Raw genomic sequence first — 17,073 nt, forward strand, 5'->3', positions numbered from 1 at the left:
ACTTTACGCAACCGCCTTGTAAATATGGCGTATTCATATATTTCATTCAAATTGCGCTCTCTCATCTGCTTCGTCTGCCTCGAGAGCTAACCTAGGAGAAGAGGGGGCTAGCGATACACAAGTGGAGGCGCTACTCACATATGCATACAGATACTCCTGCAGATGAGTGTCCGGCTTCAGGACGGTAAACATTGTGTACAGTCTGTGTCTTCCAAAACCCTGCTTTATTTGCTCCTTAACGCATCCGAGAAGAAGGATTTGTTACATTTGAGAAATGAAGGTCTATGCAAAACACACTTCTTCTTAAAAGAGACCTTTCCTGTTCATCCCTGTGTCATGCCTCTTGGCATCACTGACTTTTGTGAGATGTACAATTTTGGGCATTAGTAAAATCCTCTTGTTAAAGTTGTAGTGCATCGAAAGGTAAACACGTCGATCGCCTCTCCTGCTAAGCTTCCAAATATAATTTACCTGAATTGTTACAATTTAGAGTGACCCAAAGGTGGCGTTTCTGCCAGTTAAAATATGCACCAGTAGTCGCCTGATTGGATAGTGTGATTGGGGACATCCAATTGAATTGTCATTCCAGCTGAGCCCCTATCTGTGCATGGGAAGAAGAAAAGATCCATGTTAAACAAGCGTTTGCAATGCAATAGGTCTCGCATTTGCGAGGGTTTCAGCTATGGGCATTGTAAATGACAATGCCTTTTATTTTTGTGTTGGTTTTTAAAACAGATAAATTAAAGGCATAGTCATTAACAATGCCAATAGCTTAAACTCTCGTAAATGCGAGACCTATTGCATTGCAAATGCTTGTTTATGAATGATTTTACTCCGACGAACCCTCTAGTTCTGTAACATGAAAACTAATGACGCTGCCGGGCCTTAATTAAATTCACTTTAAAACTGGCAAAAATGTATATATTTTATATGCAACGGATCTCCTATGGACACAACACCCCTGGAGGCACATTAACCCTAAAACTGCAAAGACTGCACCTAAGGATGTCTGATGGGTGGAAACTGTAGGCACTGACTTGCTGTTGATGCATGGAGATCTCAGAAATACAGGGGGACTGAAACATTGTATGAGCAAAGGAGGCACCCTGGAAGATAAAAAGTGGACCAAATGGTATCACATATAAGACATACACTGAAGCACCATGCAGGTTGCAGATGGGTGTGTGATTCCTGCTCCTAAAGGGGATAGCAGAATATGGCAATTCATGAAATTAATCTTAGGTAGAGGCCAATCATCTCAGCAGTGATGAGTAAGCAAAATTAAATTTTATTTAGACGTATTCCTCTGAAAGACCCAGGCAGAGGCCTACCATGCAGAGTTTAAGACTCCCTTGAGGCTGCGTGGGTTGGGTGGATGCGTTATGGTTGATCACTTTGGAAGCAATTCTGGGACCTGAAATTTCAGCAGTAATCCCCATGCAGGATGTACATATAATGCTGGAATTACATCTGATTTGCCTAAGATGGAAGAGAAAGCTTTATCCCCTGCTCAAGAACTGTGTCACAGGTGTATAGGAGACCCTGATGGTCATAATGGTGAAACCTACGATTTAGAGGCCTGTTGTGTTCAAGGAAGCACCAGAACTAATGATACAATCCGCTGACCTGATGGACTCACTGTGCAAGTGGGCTCAACCATGGAGGAAAATACATGCAAAGTTGAACAAGACCTGAAGGGAATTTTAGACTTAAGGACTGCTCTTGAAACAAAGATAGATGCCACAGCCATTAAAACTGACCTTTTGAGGGCAGACCATAGGAGGTAACTGGACTGGGTAGAATGGAATGAATCAGCCTTCACGTCTTTGCATTCCTCAGTGAAGAAGCAGCAAGTTGAAGTGACAATGTTCAGCAATGAGGCACAGATCTTATAAGTCAGAACTGAGATCGCTGAAGAGTATTCCTGGTGGAACAACCTTAGAATTATCAGAAGGCCAGAAACCTCAGAAGGCCCGAACATGGAGCTGTTCTCGGAAAAATGGTTCCTGGATATGGTGTTGGCGGTCAAGACACTGAGAAACATATTTAAAAAGAGCTAGCGTGGCAGCAGTGTTAATTTTTTGATGCTTCAGCTGCTTATTTTTTTGAGCGTTATATGTACAAAATGGCAGTAGAGGCCTTTTTCAACTCCAGCGCCTATTTTCTTTAGTGCTAGATCTTGTTCAGCAATACCACTAATGATATACTAGGTAGGCATTCCCCTGAAAAAGTCTCACAAAACTGGTGCAGCCATATTTACAATGATTTTGGAAAATGGCGTTACTTTGGTAAAAGAGGTGCAGAGAAAGCAGGTGTAAAATTGGAGCATGTCCACTAATATAAAAGCAGAACATACCCAAATCTCTCTGGCAAGCTCAATGGCACAATGGGCCCACTCGTTCTGCATCTTAGAGCACCAAGAAGACCACCACCATCATCACTACCAACTCCCTCACCACCACTATCATCACGGAGGAAGCACAGGAGATTGGGGCGGACATATCTCGAGAGGATTACCCTCATTGACCTCAGGTAGGAGGTCACTGCCCATTACAGGCTCAGGAGGGAGTCCTTTGTCTGGCTCCTGCACCACATTGCACCCAGGCTTTAGACAAGATTGCAGCCGTGCACCAACATTCATCCACAGGCCAAGCTACTGGCTATTCTACACATGCTGGCGTCTGGAACTTTCCAATGAACCTCAGCCAGAGTGGTAAGAGTATCCAAGGCATCCTTCTCAAAATTCCTCCCTTCCGTCCTGAATGACATCATAAGCCTCACATCCCAGTACCTCTTCTTCCCAACACAACAAAGAACCAATAAGAAAACAAGCAAGGCTTTTATGCCATTGTTGAATTTTCACATGTGTTGGGGGCAATGGACTGCACCCATGTCCAAGTTGTGCCTCCAGTGCCTATATCACACCTGTACCATATAGGAAGGACACGCATTCCATGAACTTGCAGGCAACCATGGACCATCTGGTCCTCTTCATGAATGTCCTCGTAAAGTACCCAGTGCTCCTTAATCCTTCATTTTCCAGCATTCCTTCATCTATGAGCGCTTCCAGAATGGGACATATGGAATGGCCTACTGGTTGGTATGTACTGCTCAAGCACATGACAGTGAAATATGTTTGAATACATTTCCATATTAGTCTTGGACTGTATGAGACAGTGCATACGTAGTATGTGTGGACCTACGTACTTGTACCATACTGCACAGCATATGTCCAACACAATCCTACAAGTCACACATATAGAGACCGCCTGCACCGCAGTTGGCCACACGTACAAGTGAACTGAGCTACTGGAGGATCACTCTTCATGATGAACTGGTAGGGCAGCTCTACAACTCACATAATTGAGGGAATGCAAAGTCTGTTTGCAAGACATTGCTTAGCCTCATAGGTATGCAGTAAAGCAAGCCACAGGAAAGTGCAGCATTCTTTCACCTTATGTTAAGATGTGTACCATTGGCCTGTGGTGGCTTTTCCCATGCAACACCGAAAAAGATCTGACACATTTCCAAACATCCAATGTTCAGGGACCCTGGGACTGTGTGCAAGTTATGTGCCACCCAAGGGGAGGTGAAATGAGGATACATAATAACATATCCAATTACAATGTGTCCAGCATTCCGAAAGACACTTAGAAAGAGGAAATAGCATTGATTGTTTGCGTTTAGTTCATAAATGTGTCCCTTAAAACAGTATGTTATTTGAGGATATTAAACTGACACTCATTCACCATGGTGCAAGGGAGTATGTTGCCACTAGTCACTACCATGTGATGGTGCGTATGCAGACAAACCATTGATGTGCTGTATGCTAGGAATATATTGAACAGCAAGGGGTTGGCCTATACCTACGTCCAAACTAGACCACAGTGATAATAGGAACAAGAAAAGTGGTTGGACGTGTAATACATTCTTAAATAACCACCTTGGAATCTAAAGTAGTTATGTTGTTTTCATTACACCTTTTCTTTGTTTATTTATTTTTAGAACAAACACGATAGACATTTAATTCATGTCTTAAAGAAGAACAATACGTGCTGCAATCTATCCCAGACCTTTGAAACTGAAAAATATAGTTGTATGTTAACCTTGCAAGATCATATCACCGTGCTAAATTATATACACACATCACATCCTATGAGCACATGGTTTTGTAGTGCACAAGCAACTCAAGCACAAACTACATCTCCCATGACAGGAAACAACACAGCCATCTTGGGAATAATGTTCCCGTCTGGGAGCAATTCTGCACATTTTCTGCAAGTGCAGGCACCAAACCCTGGACACAGAATCATGCGGAAAATATGTCTTACACTGTTAGAGCAGTGTAGCACTGTAGTGTGGTTAGTCCACCAGTTGCACTGTACAGCACAAGATTCACACACATCTCAAACCCCTTGCGTGATGTCAGCATTTATTTATTTATTTATGTATAAGGTTTTATGTAGAGCAAAAGTGACCCACGAGGGTATCAGAGAGCTTTACAGGATACAGTTATTAAACAAAAGAGATGAGGTAGTATGCAAGCATACAATAGTCATCATTTCATACAAAAGAGGTATAAAGTGTATAGATAACATATGTGACCAGTAGTCAAAACATAAAACATTGTTATTAAACATTAGGTAGGCAGTGAAATACAGATCATGTAGGAGACACATGGTCAACCTAGAATTCAGTCTTAGGGCGTGAATTTGTTCATTATGAGTATTTTTACTTCTTTTTTGAAGGCAGTAAACGAGGAGATTCCACGTATCCCAGGAGGCAAGGAGTTTCAGATCTTTTGGAGCAATCACTGAGAAAGCTCTGCAACCAGTTCTCTTTTTATGGAAGGATTGTGGTTTCAGACGTAAAGAACTCACACTACATAGTTGCCTGCATTGTGGACACTGTGGTTTCCATGCCGTTAGGAGGCAGGTAGGTCGCACAGCAGTGTCCTGAGCACCTCACAAGTATCGCACAGTCTGTCTGGGACCCTCCAACTTACCTAATGAGCATTACGTTGCTCACCTTGGGGTAGAGTTGTTGTTCTGAAACCATTAAGGTGCAGTACCCTGATCGAGCGATAAGTCGCTATATTTCTGGTCCTGATGAAGTGCCGCCTGACTCTTGGGCTCTCCAGACACAAAACATGTTGACCTCACTTTGTAAATAGCTATCTTGATATATTGAGACCACACACTAGCACCATTGTTTTTACTTATTCCTGGTACCCTTTCCTTATAAAAAATTGTTATTATTATACCAGAGCCTATTTTAGACACCCGTCAAGTTTCCACTTGTTACACTCTTGTAAATCCCTCTTACATACATTCACCTAAATGGTGTCTTTGGATCAAACAATCTCCAACAAAGATATCCCAGGCCCATCAGGCATTGTAGCACCGGCCAGACGAGGGGCACCCAATGATGAAACATGACACCCTGACAGGCGTGTGAGGGCATAAAGATCTGACCTTCAGATCTCCCCACTACAGCAGCAACAGCCACGTGGTTTCACCCTTTGTGACCACCTGGCCAATGAGGATCTACCCAACCTAGATCATTATTGAGTTTATCTTTGGGAGGAGCATCGGTGTAAGACCTCTGTAAAACATTGAGCTCTTCCTTCCCTTCTTTGATTTATAGGACACTGTGCACTGCCAAGTGTACACTATAATGTCCCACATTGACATCCACACACTATCCTTCCCCTGGCAGTACACATTGAATAATATTGTCTCCAACTCTTACTATCAAATATGAACAACTGAAGTATGCCACATCACCCGCTCCAGCTACAGGTTGTAAGTTCAGACATGTATCATTTCAGGAATGCAATAGTAGTCAATAACAGACACAATAGATGATTGCAAGAAATGTTTCCACTCAATGGCTAATTGGCTCTCCTTACTGGTGACAAATCATCACCGGCATTGCCTTGGCACTTACAAGTATGGCAAATAGTAAGTGAATCACAGAGGACAACACACCTGTTTGTGTACAGTGTAGTTATTTCTAATTCCTACTTGTGCGTATGCAACACAATGTCATAGCTCATATCTTTCAGTAGTCAAGGTTATGAGTCATTCAGGACACATAACTGAATGTACATGAATGTGGGGCCATCTCCTGTCATGACTTATAACTAATGTACCCCTCCTGCCTTTGCAGCTGACCAAGGATATGCTGTGCAGCCATGGTTAATGACTCCTCTAAAAAAAAGAAAAATACCCAGAGAGATCGCCAGTGGAGGTACACTCATGCCCTAAGCAGGACTCGGTAGGTAATCGAGCGGACATTTGGTGTACTAAATTCCCGCCTCATGAGCCTGGATATCTGTGCGGGAAGATTGCTGTACTCACCACCAGTGGTGTGCAAACTTATTCTTGTTTGATGCATATTGCAAAGTATTTGTGTAAGAAAAATTGAACGGTGAAGATGATGAGGAAGATGAGGAGCAACATAGAACAGTTCCATCAGTAGCTGCAATACATCGGAGGGACCATATTATTAACAATTTCTTCATTGATCTATAAGTGCTTACATGATGTCACAAAATGATGACGACACATGTTACTGTGTACAGATATATGTACATAAATGTATGAGCATTACCAGTGTGCATGCATTTTCATTCCATAGTCACAGTAAACATCCAAACATTCACATCACACCTGCTACTAATTGCCACACAGAAAATGTATGTGGTTATGTGTAGTAAACAGCATTGAACAACTTCTAGTACAAACATAATAGTGTGCATGCCAACTACCTGACCAACTACTAGGACTCTATTGCCAGCCACAATTACCATGTTGGCATAATGTAGATAGTGTGCTATGAATGTGTGTGTGTCTCTCCTACAGCTATCTATTTGTACTGCCTCATACATGTATACGATAGTAGAGTCCATGATGACAGTGAAGTGATTCACTTAGTATGTGTATGGGACCGCAGTTCCAAACCTAGTGTACAAATGCCACATCAATAACTGTATCCACATATAAAAATCCTTGGGAAATATGATATTGCACATACAAATGCTGAATACTATACTTTGCCAGTGCAGCAGTGTCTACCCAGTGAGAATGTACACTTACCTGCACCACTAGGATAAGATGCCAATGGGACAAGCATTGATGTAGTCTACCATGTTGGTGTAGTGTACTCTAATACAAACAATGGCTAAACTACTCTCAGTAGAGTCTTAGTGAAAATGTGAAGACACAACACCCAGATGCAGAATATGTAACAAATGAGCACCAGAACTCACATAAAGCAAAGTCATTACATCCAAATTGCCTTGCACCAATGCACCCAAGCTATGGTGTTCGAATGAAAATCACAGTGGAACCTCATGTCTGAATGCATAGCCATCAACAAACCTCTAGTTGCCACACAACCTAGAAGCATATTGTGATGCATCCCATTGGCAAACATATATATGATGGCACTACACCTGACTAGTTGTGGCTGGACAAGCTGCCCTTTCGATCCACAAGTCATAGGCAACTTGTAGCGGTAAATAGTATGTGAACTTATAGTATGCATGGCCCACACATATCCTTCTAGACACCAGACCATACAACTGATGTATGTGAACCAAAACATGATATGGTGGCTTCTCTCAACACTTCCCTGTACCCTATACATAAACCTTTCATGAAATTGTTCTATATGGCCAATGTAAGCAAGAGCATGCAGGACCCATGGAAATATAAGCACCAAGGTAACATCAATTAATACACCAGTGTTTTACCTCTACTGGGAATGTTTGTCAAGTTTGGACTGTGCCTGCTCCATGTGAGTCTCATCACATGTCTCAGTGTCAAACTAAATGAGTGTTGCATGTGAAAACTCACTCATATGCACAAGCAGCACTACCTTGATGCAGTGCATAGATATGCATGATTTATGCATCCTTACTTACTCCGTGGCCATCCAGGCGCTGGCCCTTCCCGCAGGCTATACGTTGTGCTTTCAGAACAGAGCAGTGAGGGGGGCTTGGCAATTATTTTTGAATATGTTTACTCATGCAGCCTCACCCCACAGAATATCCCCAACTGCGAAGTGCTTTTATTTAAATTGCACTGACTCCCAATTTCGCACTATCCGAGCTACTTATTTATCACCCTACAGGCCCATCTAAAGCCTTCCAGGAAGCCCTAGCAAACACTGTCTCCACTCTATTCCTAGACACAGCCAACGTTAGCATTATAGGGAACCTTAATCTACATCTGGAGCTCCAAGAGTCTTAGAAGAATACAAGTTTCCTGGGCGACATTGCAGCATGCCAACTAAGGCAGCTGGTCATGGGACTGACACATGTAGCAGGTCGTCTTCTCAACCCTGTTTTTCCAATCTCCAGATTTTGGAGGCCACCCTCCCCCTTCCTATGCTTTGGATGGACCATTTCCTTATCAACTTACGTCTTCGCTGGGAAAGCCCTCCATGGCAATCTTCTCGCCCGCCGTCAATAAAACGCCCATGGCACAAACTAGACTTGGCCATCTTCACTGCCGCTCTAAACTTTCATCGCCCAGACGCTGAAGCTGCTTTCCGGGGGTTGGTCAATATAGTATTAGACAGTTGCATTCCGGCAAAAGTGACCCACTCCAAGCGCATGCAATCAAATGCATGGTACGATGAGTCTTTGAGTGTGGAAACGAAAAAATGTAAAATCTTAGAACTGGCCTGGAGAAGTTCCTATCATCCTAGAGCAAAGTTGATCTACAGGAATGCTCTTAGAGCATACCATAATTTGGTCCGGAAGACCAAAGCAAGATTCTATGCCAACTTGATGACAACAAGCAGCAATCCAACCAAAACTACCTTTGCACTTACAAAAGTATTACAAAAACCACTGTCCGCTGGCAATAGCATAATTTCTTCAAACTCACAATGTGAGACATTGGTTAAATTCTTTATCAGTAAGGTGGAACACATTTATAGTACATTCTGCATGGGGAATGCTCCCCCCAGTTCTCAGGAGAATCCACCAGGGGACACTGCATCTCACTCCCTCCAGGTTTTCCTGCCCATGTCTCTTAAAGACATGGAGTTCCTGTCGGCCAAGGTAAAATCAGGCTCTCCTGGCGACCCCTTGAAACCAGACCTCTTTAGAAAATTCATAACTACCTCCTTTCGGAGGACCGGGAGCTAATAAATAGGTCCCTGGAAGTGGCAGCGATTCTTAAGTCCTGGAAACATGCCAAAGTTATCCCCCTACAAAAAAACTGAAACTAGATGCTTCTCAGCCAGGTAACTTTCACCCTATATCGCTGCTCCCATATCTTGCTAAAATCATGGAGTCCTACATTAACACCATCCTGACCCAGTATCTGGAAGCAAATTCAATTCTAGATATGTCACAAAGTGGGCCACAGACATATTACTGAATCTTCATTGCTTACAATCATGGAGCAGCTACGATCCGCCCTAGATGAAGGCAGAACCTCGGCTTTGATCCTGTTGGACCTGTGCGCGGCCTTGGACACAGTCTCCCATAAGATTCTGCTCCACTGGCTTGAGGAGATCGGGGTCGGTCGCAAAGCCCTTTCTTGGTTCACATCCTTCTTGACTGATCAGTTTTTGAGGTCTCGGTCCCTACTTTCTCCTCCTGTGTCCACCCTCTAAGCTGTGGTGTTCCCCAGGGATCTGCCCTGAGCCCCATTTACATTCGCACACTGGTCATCTTGGCCAAAGCTCGGAACATCGCCCTGGTATCATAGGCAGATGACACCCAACTGGTGCTCACCTTTTCAAGTAATTCTAACTAGGATAAGGTAAAATTCCAAGATGACCTCATGACCATCACTGAATGGATGGTGGATAATTGCCTTAAACTAAATTCATCCAAGTCAGAGGTGCTCCTGGTGGGCCGAGATACGTATCTATGGGGCATAATAGTGACGAGGTTAAAGAACTGGTTCAGCAAATTGGCCAACAGGTGCATGCTTTGGCTCATCATATTTATGTACACTTCAGCCTGTCTTAGCAATGTGTATCATCCAGGCAAGTCGACTGTATCATTTGATTACTTAAGACCTGAAGGGTTACATAGCAATTAGCTATGCATATGTACTGTGCTTCTGTTGCATATAATATATGTGTCCTAAGTTAACTGATGAGTTTCACATGTTCTATCTTATAGGTGGACCACTAGCATATACAGTTGGTGAGGTGGATGGTTTTAAGGACCCCAACTTCACCAGTGAGTGCCTTCATCAATGCTAATTGTGTTGAGCAAGGATTGAGTGTGATATCAGATTCTTTATGAATTTCCAGATTCAAAGTACATCCCTATCACAAATAAACTTTTGTATAACCATTAATATTTAGGAAAAAGTGAGGTTAATTGTTGCATGAGTATCAGTCTCTGACTGATGTCAAAGAAAATACATAGCCAATCTGGGATGGACCGAAGGAAAGAGGCTTGACAGGGGACACATAATCAAACTGGCAGACTATGTGAAAATATATGGTAGTGTATATACATCTGAACATGGCCGTGGATGTGAACAATTGGGAATGCATATCAGTTGCACTTGCTCAGTTATTGGGAGTATGTAATGAGCGGTGGCATGGTCCACCATGGACTTACAACAGTTCAGATAGGAGAGCTTTCATATGCATCTGTGTGATGTGAGGTACTTATCCAGTGTCCAGTGTTACATTTCATACCTGCCAAGTGTTCAATATAGTTAGTAATTTGTCATGATAAGGGTCCTTGCCATATCAGTTACACTACATTGTGAGACAATACATGTACTTTACAGACATTTCACATCTTACTGTGCCGAAAGCATATGGCAGAAAGACCGTTGCAGGATACAGAAGGCACACTAATGTTCAGTGAAGATGACGTGTACCATACCATGGATACAAAACAACATACTATCTACTGACATGGTCATACTTAGATGTGCCAAAGTGTTGCAATTGCATTGTGATAGATAATAGGCATGTGTATGCTCACACTAGGCTGTAGAACTGCTACCTTTGATGTTGTGAAAATAATATTGTTTCATGATGTTTGTACCTGATCCTAGTCACCCTTTGACTGCGTAATCTTAATCCCTAAGTATTTCATCTCTCTCTTAACATTTTTATTTCCCTTTTCCGTGTTCCAGGTCAATATCTCTGTCTTTTCTATGTTAATCTCATATTCCGAGACCTTACCAAAATCTGTTGTCAATACCAAAACTTGACTCATGGTCTTCTGCAAATGGGTCGCATAAATCAAAAGGTCACCAGCGTATAAGGCTAATTTCTTCCCCAGCCATTAAATCTGAATGGAGGAATACCCGGGTCATTTCTGATTTTCCTCGCCAGAGATTCAATGTATAGGTCAAATAATAGGGGCGACAGATTACAACCTTGTCTCGTTCCTCTGGTTATTTTGAGCGGGTCCTTTAGAGAGCCATTTACAAAAACTCTTGCGTATTGAGAGATATATTTTCCAGCTAGTGTCATTTAAAACTTAATTCCCAGATTGATAGATTTCCAATTTCCATGGTTAAACGCTTTTGTAGAGTCTAACGCAATTACTGTGTGCCTAGGTAATGCTATGTACATACTATGTACATGTACATGTATTTATCTTTGCTAGCAGTGTTTGGCAACATGTATGAGTAGGTGTTTTACCTATGGACAGGGATCTGTCAGGTTAGCCATGGCTTTACATTATCTATCTACAGACATTGTTTAGCAGCGCATGTGGCAATCATGATGGAAATGGCTCACAGTACAAAATATGTTTTCACATACAATTTCTCTGTGTTGGTATGTCATGCAATATGCTTTGCAGAGATGTTGTAGTCAAAACATTTGCCCAAATTTTGGGTTTTTGGATTGACACACTGACGCAAGTCCCATACACAATCACACTTCTACCATTTACTTGTCAGCCCAATGTTGGTTGCTTGCTAGTTTCCATGGGTAGACCCAGCACTTGTGGTGTGACTTCATTCACCAATAATATTGACCTGCACATTATGCTTTCAATCCTTAGTAACCACTTGCTAGTCAGTGCACACATAGGGCTCACCATGTATATTACACTCTCACTGCCTAGCATTGTCCCTGACTCCAAACAACACATGTCCCTTTGGCAAGTAGTTGGTGTCTTTCCCTCACAGAATGGCCAATGGTCAACTTGGTCCACACATTTCAACAGAAAGACAACACACAGGCAGCACTAAGTGCATTTATTCACATGTGCAAATGATGATGCTGCTCACAAGTTCAGTTCAGAGGATAGCAACCTGAAAAGATGCTTAGAGCCAGTGGATGTCCAGACAGAGTCCTTGGGTTTACCATGTCATGGGACATGTGGAGGAGATGAGTGCTTCAGTGAGGAGGATGACCACAATGTCATTAGGGAGGATAAGTTACATTGACAGTCCACAAATGGTCATGGTGAACATGGCAAAGTCTATGGGGCACATGCATCTAGCTTTTTACCGGTAGCAAATGCGCCGATTCACAGAATCTTTCCATTTGTGACTGGTACAAAGCCATTTCCCATGCATCAACCCATAAAGCATTCACAAAATATTTGCAATTACCTATTTTGTCAATGCATTTAGGGAATCACAATTTGCTATTCCCTAAATGCAATGCAAGAAGCATTTTCAAAATGTGACTTTGCATTAGGGTATCGCAAATTCACATCAACTTCAAGTTGATGTTAATTTGCAAATCCTTAGAAAAATGCACAAAATTGCATTTCTCTATGTGCCATGTGGCACATACGCACCCCCTTAGGGCATGTGTGTGCACCACGTCTGCACACTTACCTTTTTTTGGGGTGTATCAGGGGGGCCTTAGGCCAACTAGCACCCTTGCAAATGCATTCACAATTTGCAATTACCTATTTGGTAATCGCAAATGCGAATGCTCTCCCATTAATTCCTATTGGTCTATAGGCCCATAGGAATGAATGAGAAAGCATTCCCTAATAGCGAATCACAATTTGTGATTCACTATTAGCGAATGTGTAGGAATCACTAGTACTTTTGCGAAACCTACATGCATAAGGAATTGCGACTTCCAAATAGTGATTCCTTAAAAATCACTATTAAGGAATCGTAATTCCTGATCTTGATGCATGTGCCCCAAAATGAGGACAGTGACAGCAGATGATCGCTTCCATGTTCATAAGCACAGGGCAAACGAGAAACTGTGTATGTGGCACTGATGAATGCTACCAGACAGTTTCTCTTGGCAAAGGGGTACAGTCCACATCATCCTCCTCTGATGAGTGCAGTGTCTCCCGTGAAGGAGTGTTATAGGTGTGGCAGCTGGGAGAAGGACACACACATCATGGGTGGAAGATGAGGATCCCATTCCTGCAGCAGCATTCATCTGTGCCAACACATGAGACAGCACAGCAGCAAGGAGGATCTGTTTTTTTTATTTAACACAGCAGAAACATCACAGTGATAGGCAGCCATGGCAGCAAAGTGAGAGTTCTGCTACTGCTCCATGGACTCCAAGATCGGTCTCATTCCCCCAGTTGTTTGATGACCTCACTGGTGCCACTCGAGCAGAGCATGTTCATGCCTCTGCCTCATGACACCAGCGATGTCAGACAGGGAGTGCTTGAGGCCACGGAGTAGAGAGTAGGTGACTCTGATGGTGGCAGTGTTCTCCCTAATTGAACTGAAGCACCAACAGACTCCCACTAGGTTGGCCACCATGGTTTCCATCCTTGCCCCCACCCGCTCTACCTATTCCTGCTGGACTCCTGCTGCATTACATTGGAAAGTAATCTGTGAGTCCTCAGAGTCCAGACTCATGGGTGAGATGGCAGGTGGTGCCTGTTGGATGGTAGGCGAGGAATGTGAAGAGCCCACAATACTGTTGACCCTCCCTGTGTCAGGAGAGGGTGTCCGGATGGAGTCCAAGAGTTTTTGGAGGGTGTCCTGGTCGATTGTTTGCAGGTTGTCATCCCCATCATCGCTGAAGTCCAGGACAGCGTGCTTGACAGGAGGTGAGGGTTCATCCTCTGCAATTCGAGGAATAGTCGACAACCTTCCCACTGCCTCTACTCCTTCTTTAACGGTACTCACCCACCTGTTAGCGGATCTCTCCCTCAAACACCAACATTTTTTGGTGCTAGGTGATTTCAACCTCCACGTGGACAACTCTCTCTGCTCAAAAGCTAACAACCTGCTAGAAACTTTGCAGAGCCTGAACTTGCGCCAGTTGGTTAAGGGCCCTACACACACTGCTGGGCATACCCTGGATCTCATCTTCGCTAATTTCTCTAACATCACAGTCTTCCCTTCCCTCCCGCTCACCTGGTCTGATCATCATCTTGTCCCTTTCAACCTAGAGCTGAGTTTTAGACCCGCCCCCACCACTCTCAGGAAAGAGCTAGGCAGAAAATGGCACAAAATCACCTGTGCTACCCTAGACCCCTTATTTAACTATCAACTAAACCCTTTATCCAATGACATTGATGGGAATGTCTCTAGACTCAACTCTGCTTTGCTCCTTGCCATCGACTCCATTGCCCCCCTCAAACTCATTTCCTCAGCTAGGACCCGCCCCTCTGCCCCTTGGTTCTCTACAACCCTCCGGGAGGAAAAAAGCCGATACAAACTACTTGAACGCAAGTGGCGGCAGAACTACGACCCTGAATCCAAAGCTACTTACAAATCCGCTCTGAAAAAGTTTCTTAAACTAAAAAAAACCACCATGAGAGACTATTTTTCATCACAAATCTCCAACGCAAAAAACTCCCCTAAAACCCTTCTTAACATTGTCAAAGAATTTGTAAACCCCCCCGCCAGAGCCTCGCATAACCCCTCCAGCCAGGCACTCTGCGATGGACTATCGGACTTCTTCCTCGAAAAAATTGAAAATATCTGTACCTCATTCCCTGAGGTGCCCCCCCCCCCCCGGCTCCCTCATGTGACCGCCCCGGAATCCGCCTCCTTGCAGTCTTTTAACCAATTGTCTCTTGAGTCCGCACTCAGGCTATTCACCCAATGCAGATCTGGTTCCCCTTCCGACCCAATTCCTGCCAAGACCATGGGTGACCTAGCCCCCTCTCTGGCCAGCTCCTTTCTTTCCATCTGGAATGCTTCCCTCCATCATGGCATCTTCCCAACTACGTGGAAGGAAGCTCTGCTAGTCCCCATCCTGAAAAAACCGGACGCCGATCCGACAAAATTTTCCAACTATCGTCCAATCTCCCTCCTTCCCAAACCTGCAAAAATTTTGGAAAAGGCCGTGCAGCTACAACTAACAGAGTATCTGGAAGATAACTCCCTGCTGCACGACTCCCAATCCGGATTAAGAGCAGGTTTCAGTACTGAGACTGCTCTTCTGGAAGTGGCTGAGACTATCTGTGAGTGTGTGGATAGGGGCGAGGAGGCCATGCTGGTCCTCCTCGACCTATCCGCCGCTTTTGATACGGTCTCTCACAAAATCCTACTAAACCGTCTAAAGCAGGTCGGAATCGGTGGTTCCGCACTCGCCTGGATCGAATCTTTCCTCTCTGGTAGAACTCAGAAGGTGATGCTTAGGCCTTTCACTTCGGAGGGTAAACCCCTGCTGTGTGGTGTTCCGCAGGGCTCTGCCCTGAGCCCTCTGTTTTTTAACGTTTATCTCGCTCCTCTGGCATCAGTGGTAGAGTCCTGTGGAGTCAGGGTGGTCTCTTACGCTGATGATACACAGCTGATATTTTCCTTTAGAGACCACTCAGACTCCACCTTTACCAACTTCCGCCAATGTCTGAACAACATCTGTGACTGGATGACCAACAATCACCTTAGACTGAATGCTGACAAGACAGAGGTCCTGTTCTTTAACCAAAAAACACCCATCTCCCCCAGCCTGTGGTGGCCCACAGCACTCGACCCTGCGCCCACCCCTGTTCTATCAGCACGTAACTTGGGCTTTCAGTTCGACAACTCACTCTCTTGCAAAGTACAAGTCAACAAGGTCACCTCTGCCTGCTTCGCGAAGCTGCGCATGATTAAGAAGATCCTTCCTTATCTTCCCTTGGATGCCCGCCGAACAATCACTCAGGCCCTCATCACCTCTCACCTAGATTACGCCAACAGCTTATACGCCGGTTCTCCTCAATATTTGATCGATCGGCTTCAGATCGTTCAGAATGCGGCAGCCAGATTGATAGGAAATATCCCCTACCGTCAATCGGTTGCCGCCTACCGCAAAGAGCTCCACTGGCTTCCTATTGCAAGCCGCATTCAATTTAAGATCTTAACCCTCGCCTACAGAGCCATCAACGGCCTCAGAACTGGCTACCTGAAAAAGCGAGTGATAATTTCTCAATCTATCAGATCACTTAGATCCAACAACCTTCACCTCTTGATCACACCTCGCTTTCGCCGCTCCAGAATGGGCGGTAGAGGGTTCAGCATTATCAGTGCCAAACTATGGAACTGCCTCCCTATCGACCTCAGGTTCAGCCCGTCTGAATCCATCTTCCGTGCCAAATTAAAAACCTGGCTATTCTCCAGACTCTGATTGTCTGTATAAAGCTGGTTCCACCCCTCTCTCCCCTGAGATCCTGTTTCTAGCGCCGGGACACCCCTCCGGGGGTAGCTGTGTGCTGTATAAGCTACTTAAATAAATAAATAAATAAATAAATGCCATTGCCGGGCTCTTAGAAATTGACATGAGTATTCCAGTTGACAATCAAGGGGCAATATATTTCACTTTCAGTTCCTTATTGATGCATACAACCCCTGTTACTCAATGGGTTGCAAATTGCACTGTATTTGCCTGTCAGTTGACTTGATATCAGCATTGTTCTCACTACCACTGTGTGCTTACTCTTAGTGGATGGGCCCTGTCATACTAGTCAGATTATGATCACTGAGGTTCAAACTATTTACAAATGTAACTGTCCCCTTGGGCACTGGTGTTTGGCTGACCAAGAAATTTAGCCCTTTCATAAATTATATAATTTCATTCCGTTGATTCTTAACATTCAATTTTATTTCATTGAATTTATAAGTCTTTACTTGTTCATATCAATATTATTCAAATTTCATCCAAGGGAAATAATATATATCCAATGCATTTTGGTGG

Source organism: Lissotriton vulgaris, chromosome 2_1 (genome assembly GCF_964263255.1).
Source record: "Lissotriton vulgaris chromosome 2_1, aLisVul1.2, whole genome shotgun sequence".
Taxonomy (NCBI): Eukaryota; Metazoa; Chordata; class Amphibia; order Caudata; family Salamandridae; genus Lissotriton; species Lissotriton vulgaris.